Source organism: Rhipicephalus sanguineus, chromosome 2, assembly GCF_013339695.2.
Source record: "Rhipicephalus sanguineus isolate Rsan-2018 chromosome 2, BIME_Rsan_1.4, whole genome shotgun sequence".
Classification (NCBI taxonomy): Eukaryota; Metazoa; Arthropoda; class Arachnida; order Ixodida; family Ixodidae; genus Rhipicephalus; species Rhipicephalus sanguineus.
The window spans coordinates 152,298,305-152,312,342 of NC_051177.1; the positions used below are offsets into that span (position 1 = coordinate 152,298,305).

Here is a 14,038-nt window from a genome sequence, read left to right on the forward strand (position 1 = left end):
GCGGCCAAAGGAAGGTGCTTCTGGGCAGAACTTGTCTCACAAGCTTGACCAGATACTAGCTTACGGGCAAGCTCCAGCCATCAGATTGTGCTTGTAGACGCTGCCCACACACCAAACTATCCCCGTGGAGCTAGATACTGGAAAGCTACCTCGTATGTTTCACAAATATTTACAGAATTGACGATACATTTCAGCGTCAGTCTAGTGATTTCAGCTGGTTATTCCTATTGTGCCAATGAAAACCTTTCAGAATTGTTTCGTCAGTAGTAGTAGGAAGAAGCAACGCCGAGCAGTGTCTGTTGAACATTGTATTCACCATTTTTTAAAGAGCATACATCTAAGCTTTTCCACTGAACTCGTCAAATGTAATTGCACAACTCAATGTCGGTAATTACTTCTGACACTCTCGTGATCCTAATATCGTAAGAAGAATGGGAACGTTTATCGTGAATCGCGCAGATTCAACATTACATCCGGTGCCTTGAAAATACATGTCCTGAGCGAGCGAACCATGCGAGTGCATTGCGAGCATGAAAGTTACAATGCGATGTATTGATTTATCCTATCACGCGTTAAGGTATTCTACCAAGGATGCTGCTGGCCGTAGTGTCCTTGATTCCCTAGTGCGCTTCACTGTTGCAAATAGAAGTTTGTGATCATGAAACGTAAATATTCAATGATGCCTGCAGCTCGAGGAATGCATCCAAAAATATCCCGACAGTGCCTGCGGAACGTGTACGGTGATCATAAGGATATTTTAACTCACTAACAAAGTATAATAAAGAACGTAACAAAGCGCTTTTGAAGATCAATTTACTGAAGAATGAATGCTTCAAGGAAGAGCTGAAAAACAATTACCAATTACCTGTCACGTTGCGTCGCTCCAATTATATTTGCGAGATGAAAAATTATTAAAGTTCAAGTAGACCCAACTGATGTTCTTTCTGTGCAAGTGCAACAGCCAACAACTAAATCATTGCATTGAGACTGAATGCTGAAAATATAGCTGCCAGAACAGCCGACAGTAGCCAGAATCATGCATATTTTACCTAATAGGCCAACCCTAGTATACATTAGCACTCACAAAGCCATACATAATCATTCCTCCTACATCAGACAATTGTATCCGGCATCAGCCGCCATTGGTGATATTTAGACAATAATCTGCAACACTAGTCGCCATTAGCCATAATTTAGCCAGTAGTAGCCAATGTCAGCCAGTGCTAGGTAGTGTTGCTATTATGCGAGTAATGTGGTTGGCCTCAATATCACCACTCCAATATTGCGGCGTGGTACTCTAATAGACGGCCTGGCATATAAAACACGTGATTGCATGCAATACCGTAAGCTATTCGACTTCGTTTTCTGCGGGCTGCGTAAACCAAAACCTCAAATACCTGTAAGACTAAAGCCTATATATAAAATGGTTTCATTACCATCTTTTGAGCCCTAGCGTGTGATCCTTCTCGACGCCAGTCAAATTGGAAACGGTTGCCCCTCGGTGTCGATACCATTGCGCATTGTTGCGGTCCCCTGCATTGTACCAGTTACACATGTCCTCCTCGAAGGAGCAGCTTGCCGGGGGAGGACACGGCGTGTGGCTCAGGCTGATATCGTCCACTGCTACTTGCGCTGCCTAGGTCGCCAGAGGTCGCCGCGTCGAATACGATCTGTGTGGCGGAAGAAGAAAGCGATTGGCAAATTGCTCCCATACCAGTAAAATTTCGTCCGCAGATCTCTCAAAACTCGTCAGCAAAGCTCGGTGTTCCGCTATTAGCTTTGTCCATGTGTAGTACAAGGTAAATAGAGACATAATAATTTCTGAGGTATTACGTGCCCAAACCAGGATGATATGAGGTGGGTGGTATGCTGTGGAATAGAGAGCAAGAATTTGAGAGTGCGTGCCCTCTTAACACGCACTAGAGAGGCGGTTACAGGTTCATCACTTGAGTTTTCCTAAATCAGCCCGGCCTGAGGCGGTAAGGTCTTTGCTCCACACTCCAAACGACGTGAAGTGTGGTGCGGGCCACTTGTTTTGTAAATAATCTGCGGTGCAACAAAAGGTGAAGCGAAGTGGGACGGCGTGCCCTCTGGTGGATGTCTGCGCCGTCATCTTCAGATATCTGCGCGCCTAATGTTACAGCTCGCGCCATCTCAAAAAATAAAATAAAAAAGGAGATCGAGTAGCAATGCGCTTGCTCTCTTTTTCAGGGAAGCTGTCTAGTGTTAGAATCACAGCATACTGATGCAGACGAAACTTCTGGTAGGAACTCTAAGGAATGTCGTATTATCCTTTCCTTTTCTTTCTCTCCTTCTTTTTGTAACATGTCTTTCCTATCATCATTTATTCACATTACCCCTTCCCCCCGCACACGGTAGCAAGCCGGTCTAAGAACTGACTAACCTTATATTCTTTCCGCTTGTTTCTTCCTTCCTTCTTTCTTAAGGTGGCAACACGCCCGACAGAACCACTAGACTTTGTCGAAGCCAGTGTCGTAGCCCGGAGGTGCCACATGTGGCTATGCTGGGTAAGCGGCGTTTTGAAATTTGCGGCTGTAAACGCCGTACATTACACTGAGCTTTTCGCAGGAACTTAGCTTTTTCTTCTGACATAAAAATAACATAACAATAACAAAAACCAAACAATAACACCTCATAGTCTTTATTCAATGCGTCTCGTCAACTAGTCGCGTTTATGCGTTGGATCGTCCCGTAAGAGATCACGCTAGCGACACGTTCAGTTGATCTTTTGAGTCGCAATGGATCGGACGTCTGTCATACGTTCCAAAGAGGCACAATGACAATACGAGGAACGTCAGCGCGCCAAGAAACGCAAGTGTGCGCGTCGCCGTCGAGCCAATGTCGCTGACGACGGCCGGGCAAGTGAAGCTCGCGCGACGCCTCGCCGTCACAACGCTTCCCCGGTGGTACCGCGAGATTTTGTGAGGGAGCTCATCGATAACCCCTTCAGTTCCGCGTGTGCAGTGGGTAAACGGGGTCAACATAACTACGAACCATGTGATTGCTTGTCTAAGACACATTTCTATCGGTATAAGTGGTTCTCCTTTCGGGCGACAATATAACTACAAACATAAGCAGCCGCTTTGAGGACGTCGAATACACCAGGAATCACTTACCGTGGGTGTTTTTGTGGCAGCAGGCAGGTTAACTGAGGCTGAGAACCACTGCTGCTTCAAAGCATCAGATGTGGTGCCGTACCAAAGAGACTCCTCCTGATCTTCGTCCACCACACTGGTGACGTTCAGTGTTTCCCTCGATGTGCCCGAGATAAAGAACCAGAATCGGAGACACTTGTGCTTAGTGACGTCGTACCAATTCAGGGGGCTAACCATGCGGCCACCGGGAGCCTTTAGCAGGGCGAAGTTTCCTAAGAGTGCGGGTATCAGGTGACGGTAACGAACAATTATCAGTACCCAGAAGGCGATTGTTACATCATCGATAACATTTTCCATTATGATTTACTTGCTTCTAAGGACTAATCAATTATTCGTATTAATAAATACTAACTTACTTACATAGACTCAAATCTAAAATTGTTTGATGCATATAGAAACTAATTCTCTCCCTAATACATATGGCAACTAAGTTTTTAATGTTTACAGCTGGGTAGGTTTTCCATAGAGCGGTTTTTAGCGTTAAATTCTGTGGCGGTAAACTCGGAACAAGAATATGAAGTCCCAGTGGGCATGAACAGCACGCGGAAGTGCTTTTTACGGGGGTTCAAAAAATGACCGCTCTAAAAAAAATGGGCTCGTACTAAAAATCGCAGCTTAGAATAGAATGCGACCGCTTGTCACATTTGCTGCATAAGAGATTATTGGCTGTCTCACACCAATACACGCACAAAGCTTTAGTCGTATGTTGCATGTGGCTCCCAAGTGACGCTTCATTACCTTATATCGCAGTGTCACACATTCATACCGCAGGGTGCATTACTATTAAGCGAGTTGAGTATTCTTGTTGTGCGGCTTACGACGCCCGCCGATTGCATAATGCTGGATAGGTTGTCCACTAAGTGTGACCACGCTCATTGTCTCTGGTTCTTCAGGAAATTGACCTCAGCAAGGGCCTACCCTCTGCAGACGCACCTTAGTGATTCTTTGCATGTTCTCGCTGTGCTTCCTGCTGATTCGTTTTATTTTCTATCTTTCTTTTAGATGCGAAGTATCTTATGGCGGAGTTCAATCCGGTGGTGGTGGTGGTGTGCGGCGTGACCACCCTTACTGCGCATGCGGATACCCTCTCCACTCACCCACTCCCCTCCCCCTTCACTTCCCCTCTCCCTTTTCGCCTTCTCCACGTTCCTTCCCCCCTCTTCCCTTCCCCTCTCCCATTTCCCCTTCTCCACTTTCCCTCTCCCCTCTCCACTTCTCCTCTCCCCTCCCCTTTCCACTCTTCCTCTGAAACACCCTCTTCCTCGCACGCCTGCCGACTGCGTTCCCCGCTCGCCCTGTGAGAATTAACGGCCAGGCTAGAGGGAAGACAAGACGCGCGTAGCGTTCCTCTTCGCGCTCCACGACGCGAGGTCGGTAGCGTGCCCAAAGAACGCCAACGGAACGCGATCTTGCAAGTGCTACGGCTTCGCATCGCCTCATGGTCCCCTTTAGCGGGAAATGGTGTAATTTTTTCTACCTTCAACCATTTTTTATTCCCCTTCGCGAAAGACCAGGCAGGCGTTGTGGGTGCCTCCGTGCATGCTCACTATCACCCGGTGCAGAGATTGGTCTGTTCCCTCCCTATTTCCGCTTTTACATGAGTATCACTTGAGGAGCCCGGGCTCTCGTCTCATACTGTCGCTTGGCGTCACGCTCAAAGTACTTAAATAGGTCATAATATGGCGTTACAGGTCAACTCATTATCGAATGAGATCAAGAGAGGGCGCCTATGCATCACAAATAAGGATTCCCTTTCCCGCAATGAAGGACGACCAGGCTGCACATTTGCAACGCCAGTGGCGCTTTCCCACGAAGGCCTGTGTCGCCGAAACGTTAATTAGTGTTTCCGAGGCAGCGAAAAGATAGCGAAACGCCACCGCCAGGAGTAAGACGCAGATTTACGGAGGAGTGGAGCGGAAGCGAAGCGCCAGCGAATACGAGGTCACCCTCTGCTTCGGGTGATAATGACACAGTCAGAATACCAACAAAGACAGGCGAACCCGCATCTTCGACTCAGACAAGCACAAGCCAAGCGTCAACAGAGGCAGGGGAATCGTCAGCTGAGCATTGCAGTTTGTGCAGTTTTCAAGGTGTGGAACTGGTTCGATTGTCTTCTTTGTACATGTGTGGATATATCTTTGCGGAATAAACATTAGCTTTCGCCAAGTCTTTCATACAATTGAGTCCAACACCCACAATATTGTTGACTAACATGGTGGTATGACTCTTGTCCCACGAAGAGCACACGTGGGGCGATTTCCGGTGCGTTCATTCTTTTCACGGAAAGCAAGCAGCGTCGAATACTATAGCCATGCTTCATGCCAATTCAGCAGTGATAAATTGCGGCACAAACCACGCACTGTGGGGATCTATGCGGTGCTAAGCAGTCACTTAGAGATGGCTAATCCCCCATTGTTTAACTTTCAGCTAAGCGTTACGAGGCGGATTGACGTCTCTGTGTAAATGAAGTAAAAGAGCGTGTGACGCAGCCGTACAAGGCAAGTCAACTACGCTATGCGTGGACCTATAGCTTTTAAGGCTTTGCATGGGTGCACCTATAGCTATAGCTATATACCGGTGACGTAGCTCTGACACATCACTGTGCAATAAACAATCGACTACTCTTGTAAAGACCTGGTTCACTTTCGAACTATGCTGATTCCTTTGACGGACACCACGAAAGTGAACCAGGTCTTTACAAGAGGAGTCGATTGTGTATTGTACACTGATTTATCACAGCTTGCACGACGCGTATCGGTGTACGGTAAATGTCATGAAGCTTACCTGAGGGTGACCTAGTGCTGTGATCAGCACTAGGCAGGCTTACGCTTTGTGGCGTCACACGTTCCCAGTTGTGCAACTGCCATCCGCACGTGTCGTATTCGAAATTGCACGTTCGATCTAAACACAGGAGGAACGATAGGCTTTAGCGAAGACACAGGCAGTACAATTTCAACAAACGATGTTTTCTTCTTAAAAGTAAATGATAAGTAAACTTCACCCCATAAACAACGCTTAAATGTAAGTAGGCTGGTAAAGTGAAGTATTCATCATGAAAACGTGACAGCGCTCATGTGTATCCGTGCGTATCTGCAAATGTGTGTACGGCGCGCGTATATATGTGTAACTAAACCTGCTAGAGTGGTTGCTGAGAGCAGTGGTTCTTCAACTTACATCTACTTATATTGGAGCTTCTGTACAGACGTCTCTGATACCTGCGCAATATCATGTTGGTAATTTGCTCGTAAAATTTGTGTTGCTATTTTTTGCCAAATATATGTTGCTGAACACCACAGGAAATTCCGAATACGCAATGATATCTACACCCAAATACCAGCAACGCATCCTCGCTATCCGCGTAAATCTCTCCGCCGCGATTACCGCGTTAGTAGCTCTGGTTTTCGACAAATACATCATGCTTTTCTAGAGACTGTTTCTAATGCGTGTATGTCTACTTCAACACGTCTGATGTAGAAATACGCAAAATTTCTCAAGTGTCGCTTATCCCTCTAAACGATTTTTCCACGCAGTGTATCGGCCCTGAACTTCCCCATGTCACTGGACGCAGTCGTCTCTTTGGACGTTACGATCGAGTTACGCAACGCATTCCTCGCGACTGGGCGAGTCTTACCGCTAACCGCCGCGGCTGGATTGCGCCATAATTAGCGCCAAGACTGACCGTCCCTCCATGACGCAAAACGATTACTATAAAGAAATAAATGTGTAAAACAAAATAGGTTTTATCGTGGCGGTGACGTTTGAACATATGGCCTCACGTTCAGAAGAGAACTGTCCTAACCGCTGGTCCTAGCACACACGCTTACAAAACGAAAATATTGCTCTTCCTTCTCTGAAAGCATTAATAGTGAAGGCGATCCTCCGACTTTGAAAAAGAAAAAAAAAAACGAACCTAAAGGAGAACACTTCCTATGTAGCCTCTCCTGAAATATTGCGTGATGGTTGATGAAAAGAACTCTTTTGCGTGTGGTTGTTTTGCTCGAAGCACGATTTAGAGCGCTTCAGTATGGCAGCGCATCAGCGAAGTCACGTAGTTTTATTTTATATTTTATTGCTTTCTTTAAGCGCCAGAAAAAACCGCTACGGAGCATGGACGTTTCTAAGAAAACTAATGAATCTGTCACATTGGAATGCCCTCTACAACATAACGAAACGCACTTTGCCCAAGAATGAATATTACAGATCTTGAAACAAATTATCTGAATTATTAACTAATTAGGCATAATATCAAAATACCTTAACGAGTGTCGCATGACGGTAAACCATGTGTAGTTGGATTCATTCAGTTGAACTTAACAAGCCTTTTTAAAATGTTCGGTTCTTCTTACGTGAAACATTTGGTATACACGTAGTCGCTTCATAGCTTGTAGATGCGAGCAATATTGTTGCTTCTGCAGGCGGCTTAGTGTTTTGAAAGCTTAAATTATTAGACTAAATCAGCACAGACGCGTGTTTTCATAATGTTAAAAAAGCTCATGGCGTACATAATTCGTTGTCACAGCGGCCATCCCTTAGGATGAAGTCGTCCACGGCAATCACACCGGGTGTTCCGGAATTCAACCGGGCTTCAAAGACAAGCTGCATGAAGTATGCATGAGACGATTAAACCAGTGAGAACTTAATCATAGAACAAGAGAGGTAAGAATTCATTACGACCATAAAGTTATCACACTTGACGATAGCACATACTGCGAAATTGTGCGTATATGTACCCATAATGCTAACTTTTTTAAAACTTATGACATTCGTCCGAGATCGTCAGCGGAGGCAGTAATTGCCTTCCTATCACAGCAGCCATTTATCACAAGTACTAGCCGTACGTACACTGATAAGTCAGGCCCCATTAGAAAATAATTACCTGAATGCAAACACCCGTTCCAATTACGCTAAGCGCTTTTAGGTAACCACTGCTCGTGGCCTACGGCGTGTTATTGAGTACATAACGTGCAACGGAGACCGCTTAAGTCAAGCAAGTTAAATCAAATCAGCGAACTTCACAAATCATTATTGTCAGACCTGCAGGCATTAAATGTTTTATAGAAGGCTGAAACAATTGCCATCGCGAAAATCACGGTACGTTTGAATAACGGCAGAATGCAGTTTGTTTTGCGGCACAGCTATCGCGTTTCAAATAACGCCCCGGCTAATTGTTCTTTCATTAAACTATGCAAAGTTGTTAATCACAGTAAACAAAATCAAGCGGCTTACCTGATGAGGATATTCGGATTGGAGTTGTACCCGACCTTGCTTCCAATCTCTACCCTGCGGTGACTGACGCGTCCACAGCAGATCAGTGGACACGTTATCCACGCGTCGCAAAAGATTTAGAGTGCCAACGTTCGGGTGCCAAATGTTGTACCTGGAAAGAAAATGATCGCTTCAGTTTTATATAACAATTCGCTGGTCATATCGGTGGTGTTCAATACAATAGGAAAGACTGCGCTGAGTCGAAAACAGGTCACTAGTCTTCGCTGTGTTTCTGTAGCCTTTTATAACTAAACGTCTTCTGTCGCTTAGCGCTGTTCTCAAAGATGGGGATGGCTTGATCCAGTTGGGCACAGCAATCACCTTAAAAGGTGCGCTAAGTAAAGGGAGCCATAGCGCAGGACGAAAAAAAATAAAGGATACGTGACGTCGAGCTCGAAGTCGTGTGTCCTTTATTTTTTCGTTTATTTTTTCGTGAATGAACACGAACTAGCCCACCTTATAGCTCTATTAAGGGTACTGCAATGTTCAAAGCTTGGACAAACGGGGCATAATTTTATGTGAACAACCGGCTAAAGCGCAACGTACAAGGAATCAAAGACGACGAGGTTTTGGTCCAGATTCGTCAGAGTATAGTGTGTTGTAGATGGTTATTCTAGTTCAAGCATTATGCGGTACGTGTTGGTCTTTCCGAGAGACGGCCGGAACATTCGAGAATAAATTCGCAAGTGCCGCATTGAATAGTGGCTAATGAAAATGCGGAGCTTATACGAACGAAAACATCAATAAATATGGTCATGAGCCAATTTGAGCATGCCATTGAGCACAGGCATTGCAAAATAAAGACATACGAAACTAGCGTGCGAAGAAAACATATCTCAGTTACTCAATAATAGTTTTTCTCAGCGACATTATGCCTGGCCTATATATTAGTGTTTTTGTGATGCCTACATTTATGTGCAATAGTGCCAGCGGGAGCATGGGATTGTCGCTGCAACTTGCGGTCGATATTCGGCAGGCTGAATATTCGTTATGACTTCAGTCCGTGAGATAAACAAGAAATGCAAACATTAACCAATATTTCACTCCAAAGCTCGCCAAGAGGTGTGAAAACAACGACGGCTCTGGTGCGCCAGACCAGTGGTTCTAAAATGGGGTTCCATGGTACCCCAGGGACTCCGCGAAGCCGTTTTTGGGGGTCCGCGATATCCATCCATAAAATATTAAAAAAAATCAAAAACGCGCTTTTCGGAGGCACACTATGTCCAGTGACACCGGCCCCTTCTGATTTTTGGTATGCTTCACCCCATAATATTTTGCCTTGCGGGGGAGATGACACGTCTTTTATCTTCATCCTCCATGAGATGCTTGTAAAGCTTTTGTGGCAGTTTTATATGACATATATACGCGAGCGTACTTTTTCTAGCCTTGCATATTTGAAGAGCAAACATAGATATAAACTGGTTGAATATGGTTGTATACCGCACAACTAAATGACACGTAATTGTGATCGAGTAGGCGTGGCACTTTAGTAGGCGTGGCACAACACGTATACCCAGAGAAACAAATGTATACAATGAGCATTATTTGTTTCAGTATGTGTATGCTACTTGTGCAGACGGCCCTCTAGTACATTGTGCCAACGACGCCATAGGCTGCTCTCGGGCGTCCATACTTCGCATTGGGCCCGCCAAGCAAGCTCACATTGTAACGCGAATTCATTACTCGTCGCCCTGAAATCAACACGGCAAGACTTTCGAGCACTCAGGAGCCACTGACATACATCTCGCATCTTGCCGCCGCCTGTGACGAGGGTCAGCTGCAAGGGCGACCACGTGCTTTGCGGCAAAATGGCAACAAAAAAAATGCAGGGCGCGTTCGGAGGGCCAAATTCAAAAATGATTTTCTTCCTTAAAACAAAAACAAAAAACATGATTTGATCGGACTTTATCTATTATTTAACAATGAAGTCTTCTATCAACGCCGCATGAGGAGGATTTTTAATTGGACAACATAAGTATGAAAAATACGCTCAAACATGCGGCAAATCGCTTATTTTCTCTAATTTCACAATTTTTTTCGGGGAGGTTTGAAGTCTATTTTACCCCTGAACGTTCTTTTTACTAAACTACACTTTCCTGAAAAGTGTACCATTATTAATATTGGTTAGGGAGGGTTCCAGATAGCTCAAGAAAAAATGCCGACCTTTGAATATTTTTGGAGTTTTTGAAGATACGTAGCTGGTAGTGAAACACAGAAATTTCGGAATTAGTGAACAGGACAAATAAACAGAGCCTCTGCGATAACGCAAGCGTGGTTTAGAAGCTGAACACACAAAAATAGATTTTATACACATTTTTTTCTTTTAGGCACATTTTATAAAAACTAGCGAACTTCGAGGGGGCGCCATGATCGCCAAATTTTTTTCAAGCAAAAATGTTTTGCCACCATACTCTATGTGGCACAGGAAAAAGGCACAAATTTTATTAGCAAAATCTGCGCTGTGCGAGCGCCACGTCTGGGACACTTGGCATGGAATGACCCATATATATATGCCACGAGTATAAGATCGGCTAGTACAGTTGCCGGCAATATATAGTAAGGGGAGGTAGATTGTAGTAGCTTAGCGAGAAATTGTTTTCGGTGGGGAGGGGGAGCAAGGCTCGACCGCACTTTATGTATGTTCGGGCGTGCGTTTATGTGTGTGCGTGTATATGTACATAAGCGATATTTAAAAATTCTGGGAAATTTACCCCCCCCCCCTGGCTACGTCAGTGGTAGACTGAGATGGTAAGAAAGCCATGGAAAGAGCCGGTTGGGGACCGTTGTATCCTGCAAGGGCCTCGGTGCGGGAACTAAGTGTTTTATAAGTTCAGTTTATCTAAAACTGCAGGCCCAAGTATATATACGAATATTTTATTGAATCCTGCACTTCTTTCTCGTATATGTGTCCTAGCCACCAGTACTAATTAACCAAAAAAAATCACAGCATATCCACGGAGTGAATGATGATGAGTGGGCGAAGCTGCGGAGGTTCATCGGTAAACCGTGAATCTTCCGTGAATTCTGCCCAGTACATCATCACCGACGTGAGATCGGGCGCGTTTATACTAAAGGTTCGATGAGTTATGACGACTTGCAGCGCACTTTAATTTTACATGTACGCTGTGAATTTTCATTGTTTAGAAAACCATTGCTTTAGAAAACATCTGGCGTCTTTCGTTAAGCAGCTGGCGTCTTTTCGTTTTGCTTTAGAAACATCTGGCGTTCTTTCGTTTTGCTTTTAGAAACCATCTGGCGTCTTTCGTTGGTTTATTTCATCAATCAACGGCGTTTTGAACAAAATTTTTATTGTTTAATCACGCACAGGAGAAATCTCACCAGGCACTACCTTGGAGGTAAACAATAGCTGCTAATGGGAATGAGAGACAGAAGAAGTCGGCTTTTAGCTAACACTTACACTTCTACTTGTACTAACGTTTCCTACTGGAACATGCCAATGGCTGCTAATGGGGAATGAGAGACAGAAGAATTCGGCTTTTAGTTAACGCGCACGCTGCGAATTTTTTATTGTTCAACAACGCACAGGAAAAATCTCCCACCGGCACCACCTTGGAGGTCAAGATCTGGTACTAGCGTTACGACTGGTTACGCACTACGACTACTACGACTACGAGGGACGAACGGGTGCCGCCTTAAGGAGCTTCGCCCCTGAAACTATGGGAAGAGAAAAAAAAATACTCATGGGTAGCTCCGATATCACTTGAGCTTTCATGAAAGCCGTACGGTTGATAATTACTGACACTTGGTGGATCAGTGCTGGACAGCTTTTCCTTGATTTTTTTCCACGGAATGATGAATACATCGAACATAGACTTGCCAAAATGAGAAGCAGCGGCCGGGGACTGGAGTTGGACTCATTCTGACGGAAACAACTCGGGCAGTTCTTGCCATCGGTGCTGTGTTCATGGCGTAGAGGTAGGCTCCTGCGCAACGAAATCAGGCAGATTCCAAAGCATCGTTTCATAAACGTTTCAAAGCACGTTTTCACTTACTTCTCAATAGTACGTTAAGCTGGAAAAGCTCAGGGATGCATGGACGGATCAGGGAGGCTGCGTCATTTTCAATGTTGCGAAAAACAATATCGAGCGCATGCTAACATCAATCAGCGTAGAGTATGGAATAACGAAACTTCATGACCACCTCGGATCATTGAAAAATAATAATGAGTATCCTTTGCTACTGAAACGGTCCGCACGTCATTCAAATAATTTCTTATTTTTCCGCAGGATCCTTATGGAAATAATGCAAACATGTGAAGATGGATGGTTTCCGTAATGCAGCGTGCGGGATTATTCGAATGCCGTACAGACCGTTTCAATGGTGTTATACAAAGAGGCGCAGCAAACTGTTATAATGCCTTATAATTACTCAATGGATAAAAGCTAGCTGTAAACTTTAGACTATGTTTCAGCACATTAACGTGCAGCGGATGCCCTTTCAACGGGTATTTATTTCCTCTGCCTTTAAAAAATTGTCGTCATTAGGGCGAGCATTGAATCCGCCATTGGAGTAAAACGTCGTACTTAGATGGCAACCGTAAAGCTCATTTGTAATAATTACGCACAGTAGCTACGTCTCGCGCTACACGATAAACTGATACCAATGAAATTCCAGTGATGAGCGACAAGCAACAGAAAAAGACAAGGCAAAAAGTTGTAGTTCGCTTGACCTTTGCCCTGAAGAGTAGAATGCGACAGCCTAATTCGAGCCCGTTCGGATTGTCTTTTAATTAGCTAGGCAGCCTTTGCTTTTCGGTGGACACAACAGGGCCCTTAGTAAAGAAACGTCTGTGCGCGTATCAGTGGCCGTTTTCAAACCTCCCGGAATGCATGCCCACAACAGGTACAGTTGCGAAGTGTCCTACACGTCCATTTCGTCATCGTTTTGTGAATTAGCGAAGTACCCACTACGTCGACGTAAGGCAATACACGCACTTACGCCTCTGCGCACTTTATGGATGCTGTTGCTGCTGCTGCTCATGTTTAATCATGCCTGAACTGTTTGTAACGGGTGGGCCTTTTAACCGCCAACTCCTAGCGAAGTTCGGAACATGTGACCCCTGGTGCGATACTACGCTTCTGCCACGCAATATTACATTCATTCACGCGACTCCTCCATCTACATTAGGCCTGTATAGAGTTATTTCCGAAGCGATTTCAAGCACAGGCGTGGTTATGTTCACATCGCGACACACTCACATATGATTTCTCTGTTTGTATATAATTTACTGCAAGGGCTATTTCTGTTTCGAATAAACACCACGAGATGAAAAAAACAAGGCTGATCCCTCTGTCATAGGAATTGGTATAACACGAAAGTGAAACGTGTCTTCACAGACGTAGTTGAGCGTTTGTTGTGCGTTTTTTCGCCCCAAGCGCGAAGGAATGGATGCTACAGCATCAAATTATAACGTTACGCGAAGAACGGCAAGCCGCTCGAAACTTGCAATGCGCTGCTCAAGCAGAAACGACGCGCGGAACGAACATAGGCAGGATGAGCGCGAACTGTCACAGTTGTAACTTATTTCTGTGTGAGCAGCGCGCTCCTTCCGCAAAATCGGCCGCTGGAGTGAGCGA

General features: G+C 45.0%; 1 long non-coding RNA gene across 1 annotated transcript; it reads right to left on the bottom strand.

Moving 5' to 3' along the window:
• Window positions 1-3,155: 3,155 nt before the first annotated feature.
• Window positions 3,156-6,072, bottom strand: LOC125757242 (uncharacterized). The gene is made up of 2 exons (XR_007415165.1): window positions 5,961-6,072; window positions 3,156-3,388 (listed from the first exon to the last, which is right to left on the bottom strand). It is a non-coding gene; the product is annotated as an uncharacterized LOC125757242 (long non-coding RNA).
• Between the last annotated feature and the right edge of the window lie 7,966 nt (window positions 6,073-14,038).